The sequence below is a fragment of the Macrotis lagotis genome, chromosome X (assembly GCF_037893015.1).
Source record: "Macrotis lagotis isolate mMagLag1 chromosome X, bilby.v1.9.chrom.fasta, whole genome shotgun sequence".
In the NCBI taxonomy this organism is placed as follows: Eukaryota; Metazoa; Chordata; class Mammalia; order Peramelemorphia; family Peramelidae; genus Macrotis; species Macrotis lagotis.
Window position 1 is genome coordinate 701,559,964 of NC_133666.1, and position 25,450 is coordinate 701,585,413.

The 25,450-nt window shown below is 43.3% G+C and overlaps 1 protein-coding gene and 1 long non-coding RNA gene across 2 annotated transcripts in view; both read left to right on the top strand.

Moving 5' to 3' along the window:
- The window catches only part of LOC141497086 (uncharacterized), a 147,981-nt gene that overhangs the window by 59,911 nt on the left and 62,620 nt on the right, over positions 1–25,450 (top strand).
- LOC141497238 (uncharacterized) lies at positions 1,072–9,577 on the top strand. Its single transcript, XR_012471258.1, has 3 exons — positions 1,072–1,121; positions 1,698–1,830; positions 8,993–9,577. It is a non-coding gene; the product is annotated as an uncharacterized LOC141497238 (long non-coding RNA).

Sequence of the window (25,450 nt, forward strand, 5' to 3'; positions counted from 1 at the left end):
GCCTCCTCGGCCCTCGCCCCCACCTTTCCCTTCCTCCTCTCCATCAGCTCCTCTTCCTCGTCCCCCTCCTCACCCGCCCTCCTTCCCAGCCCCCAGCCTCAGCTCCCATCTGGGTGGTGCGCTGGATGAAGGCCGGCCTCGGAGGCGGCGGGACGCGAGTTCGAATCCGCCCGCAGACACTCGTTACTAGCTGTGTGACCTTGGGCAAGTCACTTCACCCGGATCGCCCCTGATTCTTATCTGGTCACTGGTGATTCCGGAGGAGAAAGTGAGGCTCAAATCCAGTTCCCACGCCCCTCACGGCACCATCTCCCGGAGGACAAACGTGGCGCCCACCTTTTCCTGGCCCCTTCCCTGTGCCCGCCTCCTCGGGCACCCTGGGCCCTACCTGCCCGGCCCATCTTCAGTCGAAGGCCACTCCCCTCTTCCCCGGATCTGCCACAAATGCTTCCCCAACCTTTCAAAAGTGAGCCTCGGGGGCTTGTCTCCAGCAGACCCCCCAAACCTGAGTAATCAGCAAACTTAGAGAATGTTAATAACCCTAACTCGGTTTTGCTCCAGATCCTGGAAGTTAACTTTGTCACTTATCAGGCTAACTCAGAAGGTTACTACATCCTTACTAGTTAAGGCCAAATTCTTGGAATACCCTCCTCCCACGTGAGTTGTTATTATTGCTCCCACTTCACAAATGAGCAAACTGAGGTGACGATAGGTTAAGGGACAGCGTATTCCTGGAAATCTCCCGGGCTACATCCGCCTTCCCCCAAATCCTTCAACCTCACTGGGATTCCAGGAGTACACAGAGGCTGTCCAACCTGGGGCATATTGGTTAAAATGTAAAGCACATAAGAAGGAAAAATATGAAAAATTCTGGGATGCTGCTACTGGGTTTATATACCAGAGAAATTCACAAAAAGGGGAAAGATCAAAAATCTTGTGACGCTTTATTGGGGGGGAGAAGAGAACTGGCAAAGAAGGGGAACTCATCAGAAAGAGAATGATTGAAAAAGTTGTATATTTATTAGTCAGTAAATATTTACACTCCAACTTTGTCACCTACAGGCACCCTAACTTCTAGGGATACAAAAAGAAGCTAAAACATTACTGCAACAAATGAAAGGGTAAGAGCTGACTTTTAAAAATCTTAGTATAGATGTGATGTGGAGGCAGGATGACTCGTGAGGGTTTTTTTGGTTTTACTTCTTAAAACTCCATCCTTTTCTAATTCTGAGGGGCCTGCATGAGGACTACTTTTGGAAGCTTTGTATGAACAAATGCAGAGTGAACTGTTCCCGCAGACCGGGAAGAATACTTTATGTAATAACCACACCAAATAACTGAAAAATTTGAGAACTAACCAAAGCAATGACCAGTTACAAGGTGAGAGGACATTTTAAGAACCTGTTCCTCACCTACAGAGGTGATGGATTCAAGGTGCAGAGCAAGCAATTGTTTTGTCCACGGCAGATGGGAAATTTATTTTGCTTGTCTCTACTTCTTTGCTGTAAGGATAGTAATAGTGTTCAAAAAAAGAAAAAATGTAGAGTCCTTAAAAATGTTTTATAAAACCTTTAGAACAGAAGGAAGCAGCAACAAATAGGACATCTCTGAAAATCACATATCAAATTTATTAGAGTTTTCCCAAAAGTCTGCGAGGAATTCATGATTTCAGGGGTTTTCTTCTTGTCCAAGCTCAGAGACCTCTGCATACGGATGTGAAGCAATTCTGGGATAGTGCTGTAAGTCATCCACATGATATCATCATCCAGAGCCCAAAGGATGGTCATGATGCCAAGCTCAGGGCATAGCTTGCTGGCTTTTGGACACCAGGTATCTCCTAATAGCTTGAAAAAGTGCTAATTCTTATTTTAGTTCATCCCCTTTTCATCATTTCCCTTTATAGAGCAAGATATTTCATTCTACATTAATTTTGTTGTTTTGTCTAGTTCAAGTAATTGTTCCTCTGCTCAACTGAATAATATAATGCTTAATATTTAAATTATATTTAGTAGTGACTCCAGAGAATGCCCTTTCTATCCACTGCCACATCTAGCTGCCACACCCAGGTACATGAGTACAAATCTGACTTGGCTCTTACTGGCTGTGTGACCTTGGACAAGTCACTTCACCCTGACTGCCCGGCATCCAGGCTCATCTCACCTAAGGAGCTGTGGGAGCCTGGGCAAGTCACTTCACCCAGGTTGGCTCAGTTTCCTCATCTGTAAAATGGACTGGAGAAGGAAATGGCAAACTGGTCCAGTAGTTTGGCCAAGACAGCCCTGAAGGGGGCTAGGGCAGGGACCCTTCTCAAGCCCCCCCAGGATCCCCGGCTGAGAGGTCCTCCTCCAGGGTCCCCGGATCATGGAAAGAGCAAGTGCAGAGAAAGGTCACAGAAATGAGTTTCCAGTGACCCGACCCCTGGCCCGCAGCTCCCGCGTCACCTCTGGCCCCCACTTGAGGGCAGGTGGACTGGAGGTTGGACCTGGTCATCAGTCTGTTCATCTGGATGCGGAAAAGGGGCCTGGGTCCACCACTGGCCTGGGAGTCCTGGAGGGAGGGGCCCCAGGCTAGGCATGCAGTGACCCAGAGCTTGCAGTCTACCAAGACCTTCAGATCTTTTTCAGAATAAGAGACACCTAGGCCTGCCCCCCCATCTTGTGCTTATTTACCTAGCTCCCCCTCGAATTCCAGAATTCCATTTCATTAAAGTGAGTGCAGAGAGCTAGCCTAGATTTCAGTGGTTTGACCCGAGACACAAATCCAACCTGCTAAATGTTTTTGTAGGAGCCGTGAGCTAAGAATGGTTTATCCTTGGTAAACAATCATAAATCTATTTAAAATGTAGCTTGCAGGATCCACAAAAGTGGGGTGGGGGAAGGGGTTTGCCCTATACCAGAAGAATCCACTTTTGTCCGCTGTGTTAGAAGGGCCTTTTCTCAGGTCAGTGTTTACAACATTAAATTGCAAAGCTCCAACCCCAGATTCCTGGGGTCCCACTCACATTGACTCTGAGTCCAGGCTCATCCAACCAGTTTGGAATCCCTCTGGTTGCATTACTCTCAGTCTACGTCTGTCCATCTTCTCCACAAAAATAATATGAGATACTTCGTAAACCTAGGCGCTCTCTCATAAATCTTGGAAACTAAGGACTCTAACTAAACTTTCGAGAGACAGAATCCACAGAGGGACCCAGGGAGGCAGTTCTACTACTCAAGGTAACCTGGAAAAGAGCAGAAAGGCTCTGCTCCCTAGGGTTGGAGGGGCGGCCCGCCAGAGCCAAGGAACTTCAGCCTCCGGGAGGCAGCCCCAGGGAGCTGGGGGGAGTCTCCTGCGCTGCACCCCGAGGAGCACTGGGCATAAAGAGGGGAAACAGCGGGGGACCTCTGCCAGAGCGAGCACGTGGAGCCCAGCCCTCAGGGCACACAGCCAGCAGCTTGGTCTTTCCCCAGCCCTGATCCAGGAACAGAAGCAGGAGTCCCCAGGGCATGAGCCCATTGAGCTGAGGGAGGGGAGTGAAGAGAGAGACTGCAGAGCTCTGTCCTCTGCCCCTGGAACAGGACTCTGGGGCTCTGACCACATTCAGATCCTGATTGCATCTAGGGCCCCCCATAGAACAGCAGGGCCCCCCCACCTCAGCCCCATGGCAGAGGGGGGTGCTTATAGTCATTCAAAGACCAGGAGGGAGGACAGAGCCTCACACACTGAGACCCTTGTGGAAGTGGCCCAAAAGCTCAGGAAGCACCCCAAAATAGGATAATGCTGGGAAAATGAGCAAGCAGAGAAACAAGAGGAAGACCATTGAGAAATACATTATCTATGAACCCTAGAAGGATCAATATACTCAGTCTGAAGATGAGGAAGCACAAGCTCCTGCATCTAAAGACTCCAAGAAAAACAGAAATTGGGCTCAGGCTATGACAGAGCTCAAAAAAGACTTTGAAAATCAAATGAGGGAGTTAGAAGAAAAACTGGGAAAAGAAAGGAGAGAGATTCAGGAAAAACATGAAAATGAATTCAGCAGCTTAGTCAAGGAAATCCCCCCCCCAAAAAAAAATGCTGAAGAAAATAGCATGCTAAAAACCAGCTTAGGTCAAATGGATAAAACAATTCAAAAAGTTATGGAGGGGGGGTGGCTAGGTGGCACAGTGGATAGAGCACCAGCCCTGGAGTCAGGAGGACCTGAGTTCAAATCCGGCCTCAGACACTTAATAATTACCTAGCTGTGTGGCCTTGGGCAAGTCACTTAACCTCATTGCCTTACAAAAACAAAGAAGTCTGTGATTTCTCTTTGGGGTGGCTAGGTGGTGTAGTGGATAAAGCACTGGCCTTGGAATCAGGTGTACCTGGGTTCAAATCTGGTCTAAGACACTTAATAACGATCTAGCTGTGTGGCCTTGGGCAAGCCACTTAACCCCATTTGCCTTGCCAAAAAAACCTAAAAACAAAAAAGTTATGGAGGAGAAGAATGCTTTAAAAAGCAAAATTGGCCAGATGGAAATAAGAAAACTCTCTGAGAAGAACAAATCCTTCATACAAAGAATAGAATTCAGGGAGATGATGAATTTACCAGAAATCAGGAATCAATACTTCAAAACCAAAAAAATGAAAAATTAGCAGAAAATGTGAAACATCTCATTGAAAAAACAACTGATATGGAAAACAGACTTAGGAAAGATAATTTAAAAATTATTGGAATACCTGAAAGTCATGATCAGGAAAAGAGCCTTGACATCATTTTCAAAGAATTACTACAGGAAAATTGCTCTGATATTCTAGAAGCAGAGGGCAAAATAGAAATGGAGAGAATCCACTGATCCCCCTGAGAAAGAGATCCCCTAAAACCAACCACTAGGAATATTATAGCCAAGTTCCAGAACTCCCAAGTCAAAGAGAAAATATTACAAGCAGCTAGAAGGACACAGTTCAAATATCATGGAGCTGCAGGCAGGATCACACAGGACTTAGCAGCAACTACATTGGAAGCTCCTAGGGCTTGGAATACATTATACCGGAAGGCAAAAGAGCTTAGAATGCAACCAGGAATGAACTACCCAGCAAGGCTGAATGTCCTCTTCCAGGGAAAAAAGATGGACTTTCAATGAACCAGGGGAATTTCAAATGTTCCTTTTGGAATGGCCAGAGCTGAACAGAAGGTTTGATCTTCAGATACAGGACTCGGGTGAAGCATGGAGATTGGAGGAGAGGGGGAAATATGAGGGACTTAATGAGGATGAACTGCATGTATTCCTGCATAGAAAAATGACACTGATAATACTCATATGAACCTTCTCAGTTAATAGAGCAGGTAGAAGGAGCTTTTATAGTTGAAGCACAGGAGAAAGCTGAATTTGAAGATAAAATATGGAGTACAATCGAGTCAACAGAAAAAAAGGAGATGTAATGGGAGAAAGAAAAAGGAGAGGGGAATAGGCCAAGATATTTCATATAATAAGATTTTTCTTTATTACAATGAGCTACTGCAATGGTATGGAAGGGGGGAAGGCAAGGGGGAATGAGGGAATCTGCTCTCATCAGAGGTGGCTAGGAGAGGAAACAGCATATATACTCAATGGGGTATAGACAACTGGAGTAAGAAGGAGAGGGGGGGCACAGGGAAGGGGGGGATGCAAGTGATGGACGAGAGGATGGACCATGGGAGGAGAGTGGTCAGATATAACACATTTTCTTTTTTACTTCTTGCAAGGGGCTGGGATTGGATGGCCTGCCCAGGACCACAGGGCCAGGTGGATTCTGGGCCTAAGGGGTGGTATGGGGGCTCAGGGCTTCTTGGCCCCAGGACCAGGGATTTGTCTGCTGCGCCACTCAGCGACCCTACAGCAGAGTCAGAGTGGAAGGAGAGAGAAAATATAGTACATGGTAGTGGAGAAATATGAAAGGAGGGAGTTGCAATCAGCAATGGCAATGGTGGAAAAATATGGAAGTAACTTTTACCATGGACTTATCATAAAGAATGTGACCCACTCGCGACAGAGTTGTTGGTGTTGGAACAAAGACTCAAGCACATTTTTTATTATTATTATTTTTTGGGGGGTGCAGGGCAAATGGGGATGGGTGGCCCACCTGGGGCCACAAAGCAGGGTGATTGTTGGGTGTCTGAGGCCAGATTTGGACCCGGGTGCTCCTGGCTCAAGGCCCAATGCTCTGTCTGCCACCTAGCCACCCCTACTATTATTACTATTTTATTTTATTTTGGGTTTTTTCTTTTTTTTTTTTTTGGTTTTTGTAGGGCATTGGGGTTCGGGTGGCTTGCATGTCACACAGCTGGGTGATTGTTGGGTGTACGGGGCCGGATGTGGGCTTGGGTGCTCAAGACTCCAGGGCTGGTGCTCCATCCACTGCGCCACCTGGCCATACCTACAATTATTACTGTTTTTTTATTTTTAATTTTTTTTTATCGCTCAAGTGAGTCTATATTTTTTTTGGGGGGGTATTTTCTTTACTCTTAAATAAGAATATTTTATTAATGTATAAAAACATTTGTACAAAATGAGAATAAATAAATATTAAATATTTTAAAAAAAGTTTTGCCCAAATTTAGGTAAAACACATCCACAGCATTTTTCTCATCTCGCTTGAGAGGCTCACCAAAAAAGGAAATTAGGATCATCTGACTTGACTCATCCTTGAAACCATGCTGGGAATTCTTACTCCTCTCCTTTTAGAATTCTCATCAGCTCTCTATTTAGTAATTGCTCCTAGAATTTTCCCAGGTGTTGAAGACAAGCTTACTGGCTGATAGAGCATGGATTGTTCTCTTAACAGGGATGACATTTGCCCTTTCTCAATCTTTGAAGAATTTCTCTCCTTTTGCATAATATTCCACATGCCATGAAGAGTGTCACTCATCTAGACTGGGGAACATGAATTCATCCAGAACTGAGAGGGCCCTTTTATTGTCTCCTTGATCTTGATAATCTTTTTTCTTCTTATTTCCATTACAAAGGGCAAGAATTGGGTAGCTCTATTTTTTCTTTCATCAGTTTCTTTTATCAACTATCATGTCTCCTGGAGCAATAGTGCTCTTCATTCTTTGAGCCTTCTTTTAAAAACTCCTCTTTTGGTGTCCTTAGCTTCTCTCACCAACCTCAGCCCATTGGGAGCTCTAGTGTTTCTGATACTCTTTTTTTCCAGGAGTGTGTTAAAACCTTTATTCATCTTTTGACATTTGACTTTGATTCTGTGCATTCTTTTAAGACTCTAATTTGGGGAGTTCCCTTTGCATCCACACTGATCTCTTCAGTTAAATTCCACTTTTCCATTTCACTGGAATGATTTTTCCAGTGCATCTTCAGAATTTCATTCTTGAGCACTTCCCATCCCTTCTGGTCTAACTTTCCTGAGGCATTTTATTTCTTCCCCTGAACTTCATAAAATTTCCTTTCATAATGTCTATGATATGTGTCAGAACATGCCCAGATTTCCTCTCCTTTTTTTTTTTTAAACAACAATTTTGGGGCAGAGTGATCACTTCCTTTCCAATTCTTCTTTGATTAGCCACAGGTGAACACACTGTGACTTAGCTCTATCACAGTGATATCAATTTTGTCTTCTTCAATAATGAAGGGCAAGAACCCATCCCAACCACCAGGTCCTCCCTGTTAGTGAAAACCAAATTCAGAAGAGAATGTCCCTGGTTGGCTTCTCCACTTTTTGATAGACTTTTTTTTTAGGTTTTCGTAAGGCAAATGGGGTTAAGTGGCTTGCCCAAGGCCACACAGCTAGGTAATTATTAAGTGTCTGAGGCCGTATTTGAACTCAGGTACTCCTGACTCCAGGGCCGGTGCTCTATCCATTGCACCACCTAGCTGCCCAGAAAGAGTATTTCTTGATCACATGATACCATATTTTGGTATAGGATTGGGCAGTTTTCTTTTATGATTTCTTAAAATACAATATCTAGGTTTTACTTTTTGGGTCATGGTGTTTTGGAGTATGATTCCTAGGTTGTTTTTTCTTCTTTGATGTAAGTCACTTCTTTATATAAATCCCTTTAATATTCTCCCTGCCCCCAGTCTTGTAGTTTTGTTTTTTTATTTCTTTTTTCTCAGAATCATCAATTTATGATTAGTTCAATCCAGTGATTTGGGAGTCTTTTACTTTGCTAACATAGGTGATGTGACTCAGTTATGTTCTAGCTGTCTGATCCTGAACAAGTAACTTAACCACGCTGCCTCAGTTTCCTTATCTGTAAAACATAGATAATAATAATAATACCTATCTCCCAGAATTATTGTGAAGATCAAATTAGATAATTGTAAAATACTTAGCATAGTACCTGGTACAGCATCAGTGAATCTGAAGACTAGCTTGCCCAGTATGTTCAAATATTTTAGATATGTCATTTTTACCTCCATTGTTCATGGATGATTACACCAACCTGATAAAAATGACAGTATTACCTAAATTAATTTATGAATTTAATGCTATGGTAATCCAAGTACAAAGGGAATGCTGACTAAAGTATATTAGATTGATATTTCAAAAAGACATTAAAGAAAATGATCTGTAAAGTTAGGAATTGTCATTTTAGGATTATAACTCAAGATTATTTTATAAAGCAGACATGAAACTATTGTTTTAAAAGACATAAAGTTAGGGGCAGCTAGATAGTGCAGTGGATAGAGCACCGGCCCTGGAGTCAAGATAACCTGAGTTAAAATCTGGCCTGAGACACTTAATTACCTAGCTGCGTGACCTTGGACAAGTCACTTAACCCCATTGCCTTAAATTAAAAAAAATATATAAAAGTTGATTTGTGGCACATTCCACATAGGGAAGACCTAAATGCAACAACCTCATGTTGTATCAAATTAAGAGCAAAACTAATGAGGTGTGGATCTTTCTTTGATATGAGCTGCTAGAGGGAAATTTTCTGAAAAATCTAGTTAAATAATTTTTAATGGATACACAAAATAAGATTTTGTTGAGCCAAACCTATAAGTATTATTTATATTTTTTTCATTTCTTTCAGACTGGAAGACTCAGCAAAAATGCAAGGAATTATCTCAAAATGTGAACATTCCAGTGGAAGAAACATCACTGGAAAAACTTTTATTTATTTTTTTAGGTTTTATAAGGCAATGAAGTTAAGTGAAGTTAAGTCAGAGCCACACAGCTAGGTAATTATTAAGTGTCTGAGACTGAATTTGAACCCAGGTCCTCCTGACTCCAGGGCTGGTGCTTTATCCACTGTGCCACCTAGCCACCCCTCGACACCTTTTAAAATAGTAGAGTGGGGAATGCAAAGGGAAAAATAGATGTACCACCCTAACAGCAACATGGGAGTGATGTTCAACCTTGAAGGACTTGCTCATTCCATCAGGGCAACAATCAGGAACAATTTCGGGCTGTCTGCAAAGGAGAGTGCCATCTGTATCCAGATAAGGAGCTGTGGAGTTTGAACAAAGTGCAAGGACTATCCCATGCAATTTAGAAAAACACAGATATCTTATTGTCTGATCTTGTCACTTCTTAGACTTCTCTTCTTTAAGGATATGATTTCTCTCTCATCACACCCAATTTGGATCAAGGTACAACATGGAAACAAAGTAAAGACTGACAGAGTGCTTTCTGTGGGGGTGGGGGGTGGGGGGAGGGAAGTAAGACTGGGGGGGGGGAATAATACCTTTAATAAAAATTAATTTAAAATTAAAGCAGATGTACCAATAAAAACTGGGCATGGGTGAAAAACAACCAGGGAAAATGCATTATGCATGAAGGCTTCACAGACATTAATATCAGTACTTCATTTATAGTCTATTTACATACATACACACATACACACAAACCAAATTACATAGTATTTCACTACCTAAAATTAGTTAAGAAATAGAGAGCAAAATTAGAATAGACGTTAAACACAACTGTACATGTACAATCTATATCAGGACTTGCAATTAGGGGGAGGGTGATAGCAAGATATGGCACTCAAAAGCTTACAAAAAGATGAATGTTGAGTTGTATGTGATTGGGAAAAAAATAACATTTTTAGGAACTATTTAGGATCTTATATAAAACAAATTTAACAAAAAGATAAACAAAATTCTACCTGAATATAAATGAAATATTTTTTTTAGATTTTTTTTGCAAGGCAATGGGGTTAAGTGGTTTGCCCAAGGCCACATAACCAGGTAATTATTAAGTGTCTGAGTCTGAATTTGAACTCAGGTCCTCCTGACTCCAGGGCTGGTGCTCTTTCCACTGCACCACCTAGCCACCCCCTAGAAATGAAATATTCTAAATTCTTGGTGATAACTGAGTGGAGCTAAAAATAGATCAACATATTTCTCAATTACATACAGCACCTCTGCAAAAACTGATCATGTATAAGAAACTTCATAAAATAATGAGGAACCCTGAAGAGATGAGGAAAAAGGGTAAAAACATTACTTGTACAAAAATATTTATAGCAGCCCTGTTTGTGGTGGCAAAGAATTGGAAATCAAGTAAATGTCCTTCAACTGGGGAATGGCTTAGCAAACTGTGGTATATGTATGTCATGGAGCACTATTGTTCTATTAGAAACCAGGAGAGACGGGATTTCAGGGAAACCTGGAGGGATTTGCATGAACTGATGCTGAGTGAGATGAGCAGAACCAGAAAAACACTGTGCACCCTAACAGCAACATGGGGGTGATGTTCAACCTTGAAGGACTTGCTCATTCCATCAGCGCAACAATTGGGAACAATTTTAGGCTGTCTGCAAATGAGAGTGCCATCTGTATCCAGATAAGGAGCTGTGGAGTTTGAACAAAGTGCAAGGACTATTCCCTTTAATTCGGAAAAAAAAAAACCCAGATGTCTTATTGTTTGATCTGGTTACCTCTGAGAATTCTGTTCTCTTTAAGGATCTGATTTCTCTCTCATCACACCCAATTTGGATCAAGGTACAACATGGAAACAAAGTAAAGACTGATGGAGTGCTATTTGTGGGGTGGGGGTGGGGGGAGTGAAGCAAGATTGGGGGAAAATTGTAAAACTCAAATAATATCTTTAATAAAAATTTAAAAAAATTACAACCCAAATATCCTACTGTTTTAAACAAGGACTAATAAAAAATATATAAAATATATAAAAAAATATAAAACATAACCAGCAAATGTTTTGAATATGAAATCTAAATTAAGAATTCTATTATTTTCATTTCAAAGGTTGTGCTTATACACACATAAAGAAGCTGAAGTTCATAGTTTTTCTTTAGTATTCTAAATACCCAAATAAAGATAATGTTTCATTAGAAAAAAAAATAAAATAATGAGGAAAAGGAAAAAGATATAACACTTTTAAAGCTTAAAGACTTTCTGAAATAATGCAATGACCAATCATGAGGTATGAATAAGGGAATGAAATATGCTTCCCACTCCTGGACAGAGATGATAGGCTAGAAGTGCAAAATGAGTCATACCATCTACCTGCAAATTTTGCTTGACTTTGCTTGACTATATTTATGACAAAGAAGGACTTTTTTGTAATATTTTATGTTTCATAGGAATTGAGAGAATAAGGTCAAAAAAAGAAGTACAATGGAACATTTAAAAAACAAACATGAAAGAACAGAAGGAAGTTTATAAGGAAAAGAGACAATCAGAACATAGTTGGTTCTATGACATGAAATTTCCCATGTGCTTAGAAATAAACCATAAGTAATAAGAGATCATGGTTTCAAATATATTATAACCCCTTTTTCTGATCTTCTCCATGTGTAGAAAATGTTTGGCAAGTTCTTTATAAAAACAGAAAATTTAAAGAAATAGTGACCTCAGTGCCACAGTGATCGACTTGTTTCATTTTCAATTTCAAATTACTTTCCAGATGGAAGTTGGCAATTTCATCAATAAGATGTTAATAGGCTAATTCTTCAATTGTCCCTCCAAATTTTATAATTTTTCCTTTTTATCATCTTTTCCAATCTTATGGATATGATATGGAAAATATACTTCTACAGATTTATACAAGCAAAAGCCTGACAACATCATGTATCCAATGACTGAGTGATTCTACAGAGTGAATTCATTATCTTGACTTTCCACCTGTCATTTCCATGTTGTAAAGAGTTTTAGGTTTTGCAAGGCAAATGGGCTTAAGTGGCTTACCCAAGGCCACACAGCTAGGTAATTATTGTCTGAGACCAGATTTGAACCCAGGTACTCCTGACTCCAGGGCGGTGCTTTATCCACTGAACCACCTAGCCACCCCTCACCTGTCATTTCCAAAAAATATGATGAACACTCTATGGAGTCTTGTAAAATGAATGTGGTAGAATCAGGCGATGCTCATGACGTGAATGAGGAAAATATGGAAGATTAGGCTTTGTATCTTCCTCCAGCAGGATTTCTCATATTCCCTACGTTCAGAAAGAATTTGCTTTGAGCATAATCTATTACATTTTCTCACATTTGTATACTGTCTGAAGCACATTTTATGAGATTCCCACATATTGAGACTCTTCATCTCTTTGCTGGGGGAAAAGAAATGACCCTTCAAGAATACTTTTTCCATTGTCAGTATAGTCAAAGCCTCTTGACTGATGTGAAGGCTTCATTTGTGTAACTGTCACTTGCCAGGAATGCTGCTTCTCTTGGCTCTGCTGCCTCTCTAATCTAGAATCACATTTCAAGGCTTTGTCTAAACTAGAAAAACAGGGACTGTCTGACATGCGTTTTTCTTGTGGCAATTCTTCCACTGAAATGCACAGCTGTTCTTGAGATGCTTCTCTGGATTCATGTAGAATCTTCCACTCTGAAAGAAATGGAAAAAAAATGTAAATTATCCCCATTATCTCTGCAGAATCACAGTCCTGACTGACTCTTTACATTCACTGAGAAAAATGATTCCATTAAGCCTATTTGCCAGCACAATGCATGGTACTTCTAGTTAGATAACAACAGGCTCCCTTAGCAGCTTGTACTCTTGGATTCGGTGGTACAATACTAACCTGCCATATACATCTGCCTCTGAGGTTTCCTTACTGCCATTAATCTACTTTTTAATTTTTTAAAAAAGTACTGCATCATTCTGAAAGTAATTGCTCTTTCAGGTAATTTTGAGACCTCCTAGTGCCAGACTCATTTTCATTCTTTATTTCTATGTAATGATATTTTGATATTCGGGATCTTTTCTTTTTCCACATAAAGATTGTAACAATCATCTTATGTTCTATCTATTTCTATGCAGTGTTATTTTCAAAATAGATAGGCACAGCATTAAAACTGGATTCTGAGGGGCAGCTAAGTGGCACAATGGACAGAGCACTGGCCCTGGAGTCAGGAGGACCTGAGTTCAAATGTGACTTCAGACACTTAATAATGACCTAGCTGTGTGACTCTCAGCAAGTCACTTAACCCCATTGCCTTGCAAAAAACCCAAACAAACAAATAAAACTGGATTCTGTGAAAAATTTTTTGTTTGCATGTTGTACCCCACCCCCCACCAGGAGAATGTCAGTTCCTTCAAGGCAAGGATGATTTCTTTTTTCTCTTTATATATTCCCTTGCTCAAATCCTTGTTGCCTCTAGGATCAATACAAAATGATGTCTGGCATTCCAAACATAACCTTCTTCTACTCTAGTCCCAATCATTCAGTTGCTCTTCCTCCAACAGACCCCCATACCTGGAACCCTCTCCCACCCCTGTTCCAAATGCTGACCTCTCTAGCTTCCTTCTGTTTCCAATTCAAATCCCTTCCCCAACCCCTCTTAACAATAGCACCTTCCCATCATTCTCAAGAAATAAGAATTATTTCTTCTTTATCCTGTAGGTAGTTTGCATTGTATATATATTTGTTTGCTTCTTCTAGGTAGATTGGAATTTCCTTGAGGGCAGGAACTCTTTTGCCTCTTTTTGTGCACTGTACTTTTATATGATACATAATAGGCACTTAATAAAAGATGTGCTTGACTCTCTCCTCTCCTCTCCCCTAAGAGCTCAAGGCTCATACAGACCCAGGCAACCCCAACTGAATCTGCTAAAAAAAGAGACTTGGAAGGGATGCAAAGTGAAGAATCCTGCCTAGATAATTCAGAGCCTTCCTGAAGATTCATTGGCATCTAGTTGGGAAGACACCTTTGTGGGGGTCCAGCCTCCGCGGGGTCCTTGGAACCTGACAGGAGGGATAGAGTTGGCAAAATGAGTTGAGTCAACAAGTGGGTAAAGGCAGGAGCAGGCTGACGGACTGTCAGCGGCTTGGATTTATTTTTATAGTCTCAGAATCATGTGTGTTTCAAGCAAGCTAAGATCATTTTCTTGGTTACAAGAGTGGACAATTTTCATCAACAATAATATAGTTCATATGGTAACAAGTTTTAATCATGTGATTACAAGTTTAAGTAATAATCATATAGTTAATTGATTTCTTATCCCTACTTAGACCATGATGACCTTAACCTGTCTGTTGCCTTATTTATTGCTACATTGTATAATTGTTAATTCATTTCAAGTTATTAATTAAGCAATTCTTTTAATGGAAAGTTTTTTATATTTTTTGTGTAGGTAATGTTTTTCGATACACTCCCTTAACAGTCTGTAGTGAGGGTCTTTATGCTTGTCCACCCATCTGTTAACTCTTACAATAACCAATTTTTCTTTCAGGCCTTGTTGGTAGAAGCCAGTTTCTGCGACTTTTTTATTCTTTCCCATGAAACTAAGGCTGCTGGACTTCACATATTGGTCACCTGTACTAACTCTTTTCTCACTATCTTTTTCATATATTCCTGTGTATGTTAAGGGGGGGCAAAAGTATTAATTTCCCTGGAATTCTATCTGACCCATCTTGTATCTGTTTTCCCTGTATATATTCTGGCATCTCCTTAGAATTCCCAGTGCTGGGTTTTCCAGAGATTTCATAATGTTGAAGCCTTTTGTATGCCTCAGAGAGAGGCAGTCCTGTTAAATTTGGACAGAGTTTACAATCTGTTTTATTCAGGGAATTTCTCTGGAATCCTTCCTTTATAGTCATTCCAGTATTAGGGTGAGTAAATATTGTAATCAATAATAGACCTATAAATATTGGTATGTATGGAATCCCTATACATATTGAAGAAGGAAATGTTCCATCAGGCAGTGTGACTGCCTTGAGTCTTCTTGCTGCAACAGCTTAGAGACCCTGGCTCCCAACACATCTTCCAGTGGAGGGCAAGGCTGGCCTTAACTAGCAGAGTCCCAAAGGAGAGAAGACTTGGTGGAGGGCTGTTTCCCAGAAGTAGGACATGCTGGGAGCATCCTGAGATCTGCTCAGTACAGGGAGGCTCAACCCAAGGAGATTCTCGAGTCTGTCCTGCCAGTCCTGCCAGGGAGCTGATGGATTGAGGGGGCAGGATGAGACCTGTTTCTGGGCACTGCCTTGGAAGGAATTTAGTTTGCTTGACTGTGTATTTATTACAAGAAATTTTTCTTTTTTTTCAATGTGGTGGGAAATGGGAGGGAGAGAACAGAGATTTCTGTAAATTAAAAAAAAACCTTTAAAAAAAGAGAGAGGTGTGGGTTCACTGTATCATTAGCTTTAGGACTCTGGAATTGGGGAGCCTTGATTGACAAGCCAAGAAGAAGCAGGATGTGAATGGAGCAGCCTGTCTTCTCCCCTCCTTCCCTTCCCCCTCATAATTGCTAAAGGGGATGGACTTCAACTGCAGACGTAACTTGCTGGTCACTACAGACAGTGTTCTCCAAGTAGCAGCTACCTGAATCTGTGACATTGCCCCAGGAAGACCATGGAGTGACCCCAGGAGATGTGTGATCAGCTTCTCAGAGGGTCACAAGAAGAGTCACCTCCCTCTCCCCCTACACTGGCAGAAGACTTTTCTCCTACTTAACCACAACTTCACCTCCTCCTCCTCCTCCTCCTCCTCCTCCTCCTCCTCCTCCTCCTCCTCCTCCTGTATTTTCTTATATTTGTCCAGATAGAAGGCAAGGGTCTTGAAGACAAGGACTTTTTCTTTTTGTCTCCAGCCTCTAGCTTGGCACATATTGGGTATTAAATAAATACTTGTTGGCTGACTGGCAATCATCAGGGTGCTCTCCCTTGTGTCTCCTTCTTCAAAGTCAAACTTCTTGAAAAAGCAGCCTATAAAAAATAACCAAAGACACAAAGAATTATTGGTGAGACTGGAATAAAACAGAGCTGCTCATTGAGAGACAGTGAGTTATGATTTCCATCACTCTGTCCTTGGAGTGAGGTTTAAGTCTTGCCCTTTGCACTCTCTAGCTGTGGATTACTATGGACGAGTCCTTTCATGTTCCTCAACCCTAGAATGAAAATAAAATGATCTTACCTTCTCTCCTGGTGCCTATGAGCACCTTAAAATCTAAGGCCTATTACAAGTTACAAGGGGTCACTAGGGAGGGGTTAAGCTGTCCTCTCTGGGGAGTGGGCAAGCCCCTTGAATGAATCAGAAGGGGTCATTCGGGGGTGGCTAGGTGGCGCAGTGGATAGAGCACCAGCCCTGGAGTCAGGAGGACCTGAGTTCAAATCCGGCCTCAGACATTTTGTAATGACCTAGCTGTGTGGCCTTGGGCAAGCCACTTAACCCCACTGCCTTGCAAAAAAAAAAAAGCCTAAAAAACAAAGAATTTAGGACAGATATCATCCCCCGGATGTTGAACCTTTAACACCAGAACTTGAAGCAATTTGTAGGACTACTAAATAGGCATTTTACATTTCATTTTGGCCGAACACCGTCCATACAATACATTCTCTACAGTCACATCATTGTGATGTGTATAAAAAGATTTATAGATGATGACAAGACATTCCCTGGAAGTATAGTTCAAAGAATTCAAGAGTTTTGGGTGTGTCTGAAGTAGATATTTCTAAAGGCTTGATCTCAGGATCCCAGTTCAGTTACCTATGAACAGGTAAAACCTAAAAACCCACAAATCTAAACAGGCAGTTAATGACTCAGGATCAAACTGCCTTAACTAAACCCCCTAAAGGAGTTATTCTAGTCCAATGTCAAACAAATGCCCCTGTGGAGAAGAGTACCCCTCATTCCTGAAGGAAGGCCTTTAGTTAGAACTTTATTTTCGCAGTTTTATAAGGATATTTCCATTTGCCTGATTTTTTTTATTTCATGTTCAAAAAACTTTTAATGTTTTTTCTTCATTGAAAACATTTTCTTCTGAGTTGATGATGTACTGTTTGATTTTTCCTTTGGGATTCCCTCTTCTGATTCCTGTGGTATTCCAATTACATGCTCCCCTGTGCCAGCCAGTTTTATTGCCTACAGTGATGGTGAGAATCAATTCTTGGTGGGAGCCATTATTGATTACACTCTTGCTTAGTTGCTAAACTAGTTTTTTAGATCAGAGCCATGGTTGGGAACAGGAAAATGGGCATTGCACTAAGCTCCTGTTGGAGATGTGCTTATGCCATGGATTCCAATGTAATCTTCCTGCTCTTCTGGGATTTTTCTTTGTCCCCTGGTGACTGTCATCAGAGGCAGATCTTGGTCCATGGGTAAATGAATAAATGAATAAGGCAAAATGGCTCTTTATTGTATTGTATTTTTCAATGTCATCAAGCATGATAGGAATGAATGAAATTGGATGTTCCCAGGAGAAGTGGCATGTCTAGCCCCCCTCCCCAGCCTAGGAACTGTTTGCTAAGCACCTCCTAGCTATGCCTCGATCCTTCTCTGACTATTCCCCTTACTCATCTAGGTATTAGACCCTTTGCAGGATGACTGCTTCAGGTTTGAGGTCTTCCTAAACCATCTCCACTAGTGCATTTTCCTTTCACATTCAGCCACAATGCACAAAGAACTCAAAGCAGAATCCCTGCTTTTTTCTGTCTGCTTCTGTCTCTCTTATCTCCTTGTCTCTGTCTCCTCCTTTTTCTTCCCTGCCTCCTCACCTTCCTTTCCTTCTCACTCTCTTCTCCCATGTGGTTTAGGACTGCTCACTTTCCTTAGGAATCCTAAAAGGGAGAAAAGTCACCCAGTGGTGACTACCTTTACATGGAAACAAGTTCATGTGTTTTACCCAGGTGTGTCTGAGATGAAAACTCAAGTTCCCAGGACCTTCCTCTTTTTGTTTTTCTCTGCCAGGCCATGGGTGGCTCTTTGGGGGGACCCCAGAGAATGCTGCCTCCTCGGGACCTCAGGTACTGATATGGCCTTAAAGGTAGAGGAGCTATAAACATCCATATCATAAGCTTCTTCCACAGCAACACCCAGCATCAGTGGGAAGAGTGGGTATATATTTCCTGCCCTCAATGAATTTTGTGTTAGGGGATTGTTTTGGGCATGCCCATATTTCTGCATGGCGGCCCCCTGCATTTTGCCTTTTCCCATCTCCTGGGAGGGATGGCCTCCTTTGATTAGCTACATAAACAGAACAGGCTTTGTCTTTAAAACTGGACAGTGAGATGTCTCTCTTTACTCACTCTTTCCTGTGACCAGAGGGGAAAGAACACAATTCATCTCTAGCAGGGACCATGAATTGATGTTTCAGGACACATCCCTTCCTTCCCCCTCCCGTTCTGTTACCCCGAGGCTTCAAGAAACAGATTCCTTTCTGTTTCCCTCTCAGTTTTAGCCCCCAGTGGTGATCCCAGCAGGGTCGAGAGTTTGAGCCGGGATTGCAAGCAGGATAATGTAGTCAGGTCAGCTAGTTTGTCCTTAGAAGCCTGGGCTCAAGACTGAAGAGGGGATGGACTTAGAACCGGGACTGTGCTCTGTGAGACCTGAGCTAAATTATGGACCTAATCCCCTTTCTCACTCCCCAGACACAGAGGTGAGGTATCTCCCATGTGTCAGGGGATGTCAAGGAAGTAAGTTTGGATTGTTGAAACCTAAATTGGAAGAAAGCTTAAATATAGGGGTTAAAATACACAACAGAAAAATATAGATTAGACATGAAGTATTATCTTCTGGGATTTACCATTAAACCTATAGGTGGTGATTATCTTTAAGACAGTCACCAGGAACTGAGGGAATCACAGATGTATTTATCCAAAAAACAAAGAATAGGGAAAAATCATTAACCATCCTTAGGGACCTAAACATAGAAGTTGAACAATTTCTTTGCCTAAGACTGTTCCACAAAGATTAACATCCTTGGATAATATTATCTGAACTTTGGCTGTCCCTTCTGGGAGGATGGGCTCCTGGCATCCTGAGCATCATCTTCTTAGTTGGTAATTAACAAAGGTGGGCAGCTAGGTGGCACAGTGGATAGAGCACCGGTCCTGGAGTCAGGAGGACCTGAGTTCAAATCCAGTCTCAGACGCTTAATAATTACCTAGCTGTATGGCCTTGAGGAAGTCACATAATCCCATTACCTTGCAAAAATCCAAAAATAAATAAATAAATAAAGTTAGGGGGAAGGTACCTCAGAGTCTTAATTTCTTACTAGGTTTGGCAAGGTGACTATCTTCTAAAGGAAATTAATCTTTTATCACAATAGTTTTTTTTAGATTTTTGCAAGGCAATCGGAGTTAAGTGACTTGCCCAAGGCCAAATAGCTAGGTAATTATTAAGCGTCTGAGCCTGGATTTGAACTCAGGTCCTCCTGACTCCAGGGCCGGTGCTCTATCCAATGCACCACCTAGCCGCCCCCCCCCCACAACATAGTTTTGAGAAATGATTGTTCAAAGTATATTTGTCATTATACCTCTTAAAGTAGATATCTCTTTGTATGAACTGGGATGCAGGGACTCTTGAGGGAACCATCAGTCAGGGCTAGAGTTATTTTCAGAGTCAAGACACCAAAACCCTTGAGAGTAGTAGAGAATCCTAGAAGGGTGAAATATTAGACAGTAGGGTCAAGATTGGCAGTGTTACACATGTTTTATGGAGGGTAAATACCATCTATGTAGAAAATTAAATGCAAAGATATACTGAGTAATTTCCAGGGTTAGGGTAATATGAAGAGTCACTTGTTAATGAGGACTCCCAGAGGTCCAAAGGAAGGGTATCCCAGAATGAGACAGGGATGGGACTGACAGGAAAGGAGTGGGTAGAGGATTGGCCCTCCTGAGGCCTTGGCTGCCTGGAAATAATAGCTTTCAATAAACCTCAGTATAATACATGCATGAGTTGTCTTTGATAGTTTGCTGCTGATTTGCTACACAGAACAATATTCATTTATAAAAGTATTTGCTGCCAAGAAAAACCAGAAGAAAATGGATGGGAGACTGATCCCCCATCACTCCAGGATGCTCAGGTTAAATCAAATTCACTGAGAAAGTTCGGCCTCCTGGCACCATCCCTTTGAACAACCCACTCAGTCCACTTAAATCATCATTCTCCTCACCCCAAGACCCCAATAACATCTAGAATCAGAGAACAGAAACAATATGGGAGGGGGATAAAATTGGTGGGAGAGATTGGGAGTTGGCATTGAATCCATCAGGAGAAACTTCCCATTTACTAGGGGCAGTCAGAGGAGTCTCCCCCCCCCCCCCATCAGACAGTACATTTCCTGTAATTCTAAGTTTGTGCCCTGCCCCTTTCCAGGGGGCCCTTACTAAAGGACATGGGCAACTAGAGTTTCTTAGTTGGTCTCTGTGAATAAGTCCAAAAGTCCAGTCACAATGCTTTGGGCTGCCAAAGCAGACCCTTATTGGTCCCCATCATAGGTGACTATGTTAAAGATAGCTTTGTCTAAGCAGGCTCTCTCTCTCTCTCTCTGTCTGTCTCTCTCTCCCCTCTCCTTTCCTTTCTGACTCTTTTTTCTGTCTGCTTCTGTCTCTCTTATCTCCTTGTCTCTATCTCCTCCTTCTTCCCTGCCTCCTCACCTTCCTTTCCTTCTCACTCTCTTCTCCCATGTGGTTTAGGACTGCTCACTTTCCTTAGGAATCCTAGAAGGGAGAAAAGTCACCCAGCAGGCCATGGGTGGCTCTTTGGGGGACCCCAGAGAATGCTGCCTCCTCAGGTCCTGGGGAAGCTGGATCCTAAAAAGTGAGAATTCATGCTCTTTTTCTCTTCCTCTCTTCCTCATTATCAATCAGTCACCAAGCCTTCATTAAACACTTGGACTGTTTGTGCCCAACCCGTGGTAGAGCATCCTGAGCTCCTATTGAGCTGCTCAGCCATTTGCCTCAAATATAGTGAAGTCATTTTGGTCTTCTTCAAAAATGAAGGATAAGGACCATTCAGTAAATATTTATTAACTGCCAGGACACTGGGCTAAGATGAACATAGAATAGCAAAAGTTGTTCTCTTTAGGGGTTTGATTCCAGTGAGGGAAGAAACACGTCCAACTGGAAATAAGTCCATTCAAGACTGATACCAAATAAATGGAAGATAGCCTCTGAGGGGAAGGATCTCGTAGCAGCATATCAATAGGTGCCAGCCCCCCCCCAAACCCACAGTCCTTGATGAAGGTCAGATGCCAGTTCTCCAGTACTGCCAGTCTCGACATTCCAATACTGAAGAACTGGATTTAATGTAAAAAGGGAGATTGAGCTCTCTGAGGCTTCCCAATATCCCCCAACCCTCACCCCTAGTATTGGGTCTGAATTTCATTCCTCTGTGCCCCACCTCCAGATGCAAGCAACCTTTCTCCCACATCATCAGTTCATCTTGCTGAGTACTTGTGAGGTTGGTGACCAATACTCCTATCCTGGTATATATCCTGGAGTGAGTATGAAAATGAATGTATATCAATAGCTAAGGAATAGTGCCAGAGCTCCTTCGGAAACTGCCAGGATTTCCAGGTACATGAGCAGGTGACAAAAGTCTGAAAGGTTTTGTGTTTGAGATGATGAAACAGGTCCCTTATTGACCATTAAGCTAGAAGAAAGGATGACTTGCCCCCTCTCTCTAGAGGTGTGGGGAGCGGGTGGTAATCATGGGTAAGAGAACTGTATGTACAATCAGCAAGGCTGGAGTTTAAATCAAAGCATCAAAGATGCTTACTAGCTGTATGCCCCTAGGCAAGTTGCTAAACCTTTGCCTGCCTCAGTCTCCTCATCTGTAAAATGAGGATCATAATAGCACTTAGCTCCCAAGACTGGAGGATCAAAGGAAATAACAAATGCTTTGTAAACCTTAAAACTCTGTTGATTCTTGTCCTTCATTATCAAAGAAGACCAAAATGACATCACCATGTTTGAGACAAATGACTTGTCCAACTATGGCTGATCAGACCAACACGAGCCTGGAATGTTCTATCATAGGTCAGCTATAAATAGTCCATGTGAACACCATGAGACTTTCAGGTTGTCTCTTGACCCCCTTGTGAGCACTTGCTCTGTGTGAGTTCTCCATAAAATAGTTTTTTGAGGCAAGTGTACATCTGGCATTCTAACAATGTGTCCAGCCCATCGCAGTTGGATTCTCTGTAATAATGCTGGAATGCTAGGCAGTTTAGCTTGAGAAAGAACTTCAGTGACTGGGATCTTCTGCTTGGCAATCTTCAGAATCTTCCTAAGACAATTTAAATGGAAGTGATTCAATTTCCTGACATGGTGCTGGTAAAACTGTCCAGATTTAGCAATGAGGTCAGCACATCGGCTCTGTAGACCTTCAGTTTGTTCGTCAGTCTAATACCTCTTCTCTCCTACACTTTCTTTCCAAGCCTCCCAAATACTGAGCAAGCTCTAGCACTGTGAGTGTCAACCTCATTGTCAGTGTGAACCACCTTGGAAAGGACACTGCCAAGGTAAGTGAATTTGTCCACAGTGCTCAAAACTTCTCCATTTGCTGTCATCTATGGTTCCACATATGGATGGATACTTGTACTAATTTTGGTGTAACAATTAACACCAAGAAAACATAGGTGTTCCATCCGCCACACCTCAGGGTTCTACCATGTGGGTGAATAAAAGAACCACAGAGGATAAGAAAAAGTGCCTAACTCCTCTCTTGAGAAGCCAGACTTCCCCAAGTGTAAACCTGGCCAGGGCATAGAGCCCCCCTGGTGGGGAAGAGGGCACGGAACTCCAGATGTTCCTGTCAGTAAGAGCTGTCATGACTACTCCTAATGCTGGAGTAGGCAAATTACTTTGAAGTTATAATGAGATTCAACAAAGCAATAGAAAAGTTGGAATGGGAAAGGCAAAACCTTGGGGGCCTCTTCTCATATTAGCTCTCTTACATTCTTTTGATTTATTTGAATTTTTTATTGATATTTTCTTTTGATATGATAGACATAGCCCAAACTCAACCAAGTTCCCTTTGATTTCCAAGAGATAGAGAATAAGATAGAAGGAAAGGAAAGGAAAGGCTTGGATTGCAAAGGAGCCAAGGGCAGAGGGTGAAGGTGGGAGAAGGGGGGGGAGTCACATTTGTTGCAACATTTCCTAGACAGCCATGAAGGTCCTTTGTAGGTCAATATACTTGAGATGCTCTGTAGAGAATTCATTCTGTGGGTCTCTCCCTCCAAAGATCAGCTGCTTTTGGGGGGGTCTGTACCTGGGCAACCAGATTATTTATTTAGCTGAGGAAGAAGAATGAAAGAAAAAAGAATGGACATTTGCAGAGAAAAGGAAATAGCCTCAATCCACGCTGGATTGATGCTAAGGGCAGGTGCCAGTAGAAAAGGAAGAGGGACTCAGTCCTCCTGGCCCTTGTGGAAAGGATGTAAGCAGAAAGATGAATCCGAAGAGGCAAGGAGAGGGGGCAGTAGGGTGATTCAGTGTATAGAGCACTGGCTCTGGAGTCTGGAGGACCTGAGTTCAAAGCTGATCTCAGACACTTATTACTTAGCTGTGGGGTCTTGGGCAAGTCACTTCACCCCATTTCCTTATTAAAACTAAAAGAAAAAAAAGTGATCATAGAGGCAAGGAGATTCAGTCTCTCATTCTCTGCTCTGCCATTTTCCAGGTCATGGAAGAGGACTGGCTACTCCCATAAAGTGACCCAGCTGAGAATCTGATACTTGCTTCAGAGTGCAGAGCCAGTTAGGCGGATGGTCTGGCTGAAGTTAGGAGGACCTGCAGTGGGATTCCACCTCACTCACTGTGACCCTGGACAATCGGCAAATCAACATTTATAAAGTGCCAGGTTCTCTGATGTCTCTTAACTTCATTTAGCCTCAGTGTTGCATCTGCAAAATGGGGATCATAGCACTTAACTCCCAGAGTTGTGAGGATCAAGTGCAGTACAAAGTGATGCACAGCTATTCTTGCATGAGAGTTGCTTAGAACATGGAGAGCTTAAGGGAGTTGCTCGGGGCAACACAGCTAGTGTTTTTATCAAAACTTGGACCCAGGCAAGCTTAACTCTGAGGCCGGCTCTAGAGAGAGGACTATGCCATGAAGATCTATGAAGAGCGGCTCAGTCCTCAGACAAGGGGCCCCAGAACTGAGCAGTCACTGTAGCAGCAGCAGGCCCTGACGTAGGCAGCGCAGTTCCCTGGGAGCACAGAACTGCTCTGGAGTCCACACAGGGGACTGTTCCCATCAGGGGCAGCCTTTGTAGGGTCAGCAACTCAAACCTGGCCGGAATCACTGAGGCTTCGGCTTTACCTCGACACAATGAGGGAGCCTCATGGGGAGCATCTGAGACTCCCTGCAGATGGCAAAAGGGCATCGAAGGTGGACTCTGCACCGTATTTATGTGAGTGATAGTCCTCTACCCATGGGTCTGAGAGGACGGGGAATGTTATCACAGCACTCAGCTGAGAGGAAACCTACTGCTGGTCCTAGCTCAGATTTAGAAGAGATCAGGGAAGAATCGGTAGCAGAGTAAGGCTCAGGGTTGTCGTTAGGAACATCGCCAGGGACGGGGCGCTTTTATGGCAGCCCAGCATCTGGGATGGGAAACCGCCCTTGGGCACCTTAACTGAAGGGCCGGCGAATTCCACAGTCTAGCCAACAAGTCTGGGGCAGGCCAGGCCAGGCAGGACACAGCAGCAAGCCCAGGGCCCACATTTTCTAAGCAAACACGACGTCCCTTAACAACGAGGGGTCTGCCCGCTGCTCTCCGGCCACAGATGGCAGTTCCCCCTCCTCGGTTCACCCCCATCTCATCGGGAGAGCCTCCGGAGCCCGAGCAAGCCCATCCCTGCTCCGACCGGCGGCCCCGCAGGCGTCACCCCGCCTTCCTGCGCAGCAGGGGAGCCCCCACTTGTGAGCCCCCCGCTTCCTCTGGTTCTGGGGGCCTGGCTTGGCCTCTCTGCGGCTTTTCTCCATTTCCCCACCCTTGGGCTCAAGCGACACAAGCCGCATGGCCGCCCTCGCCGGGCCCACTGCCGGCCCCTCTGCAGCTCCTTCCACGACTCGTCCACGGGCCCCGAATCGGGGTCTGGGAGCCCCGCCGGGGCCCTGGCGCTGGGGGCGCCCTCCCGGGGTCAGCACCTCGGAGAGCGCCCGGCGCCCCGGCCGTGGGGGAAGGGCGCTCCCGGGGCGGGCCCGGAGCCCGGCCCCAGCCCGGCCGCCGCCGCCGAACTACACGTCCCAGAAGGCCGTGCGCTCCCCGGCGGCTTTTGCCATGGCAACGGCGGCCGGGGCGGAGGCGCCGTCGCGGGATTGGCCCGGAGGCGGCGAGGG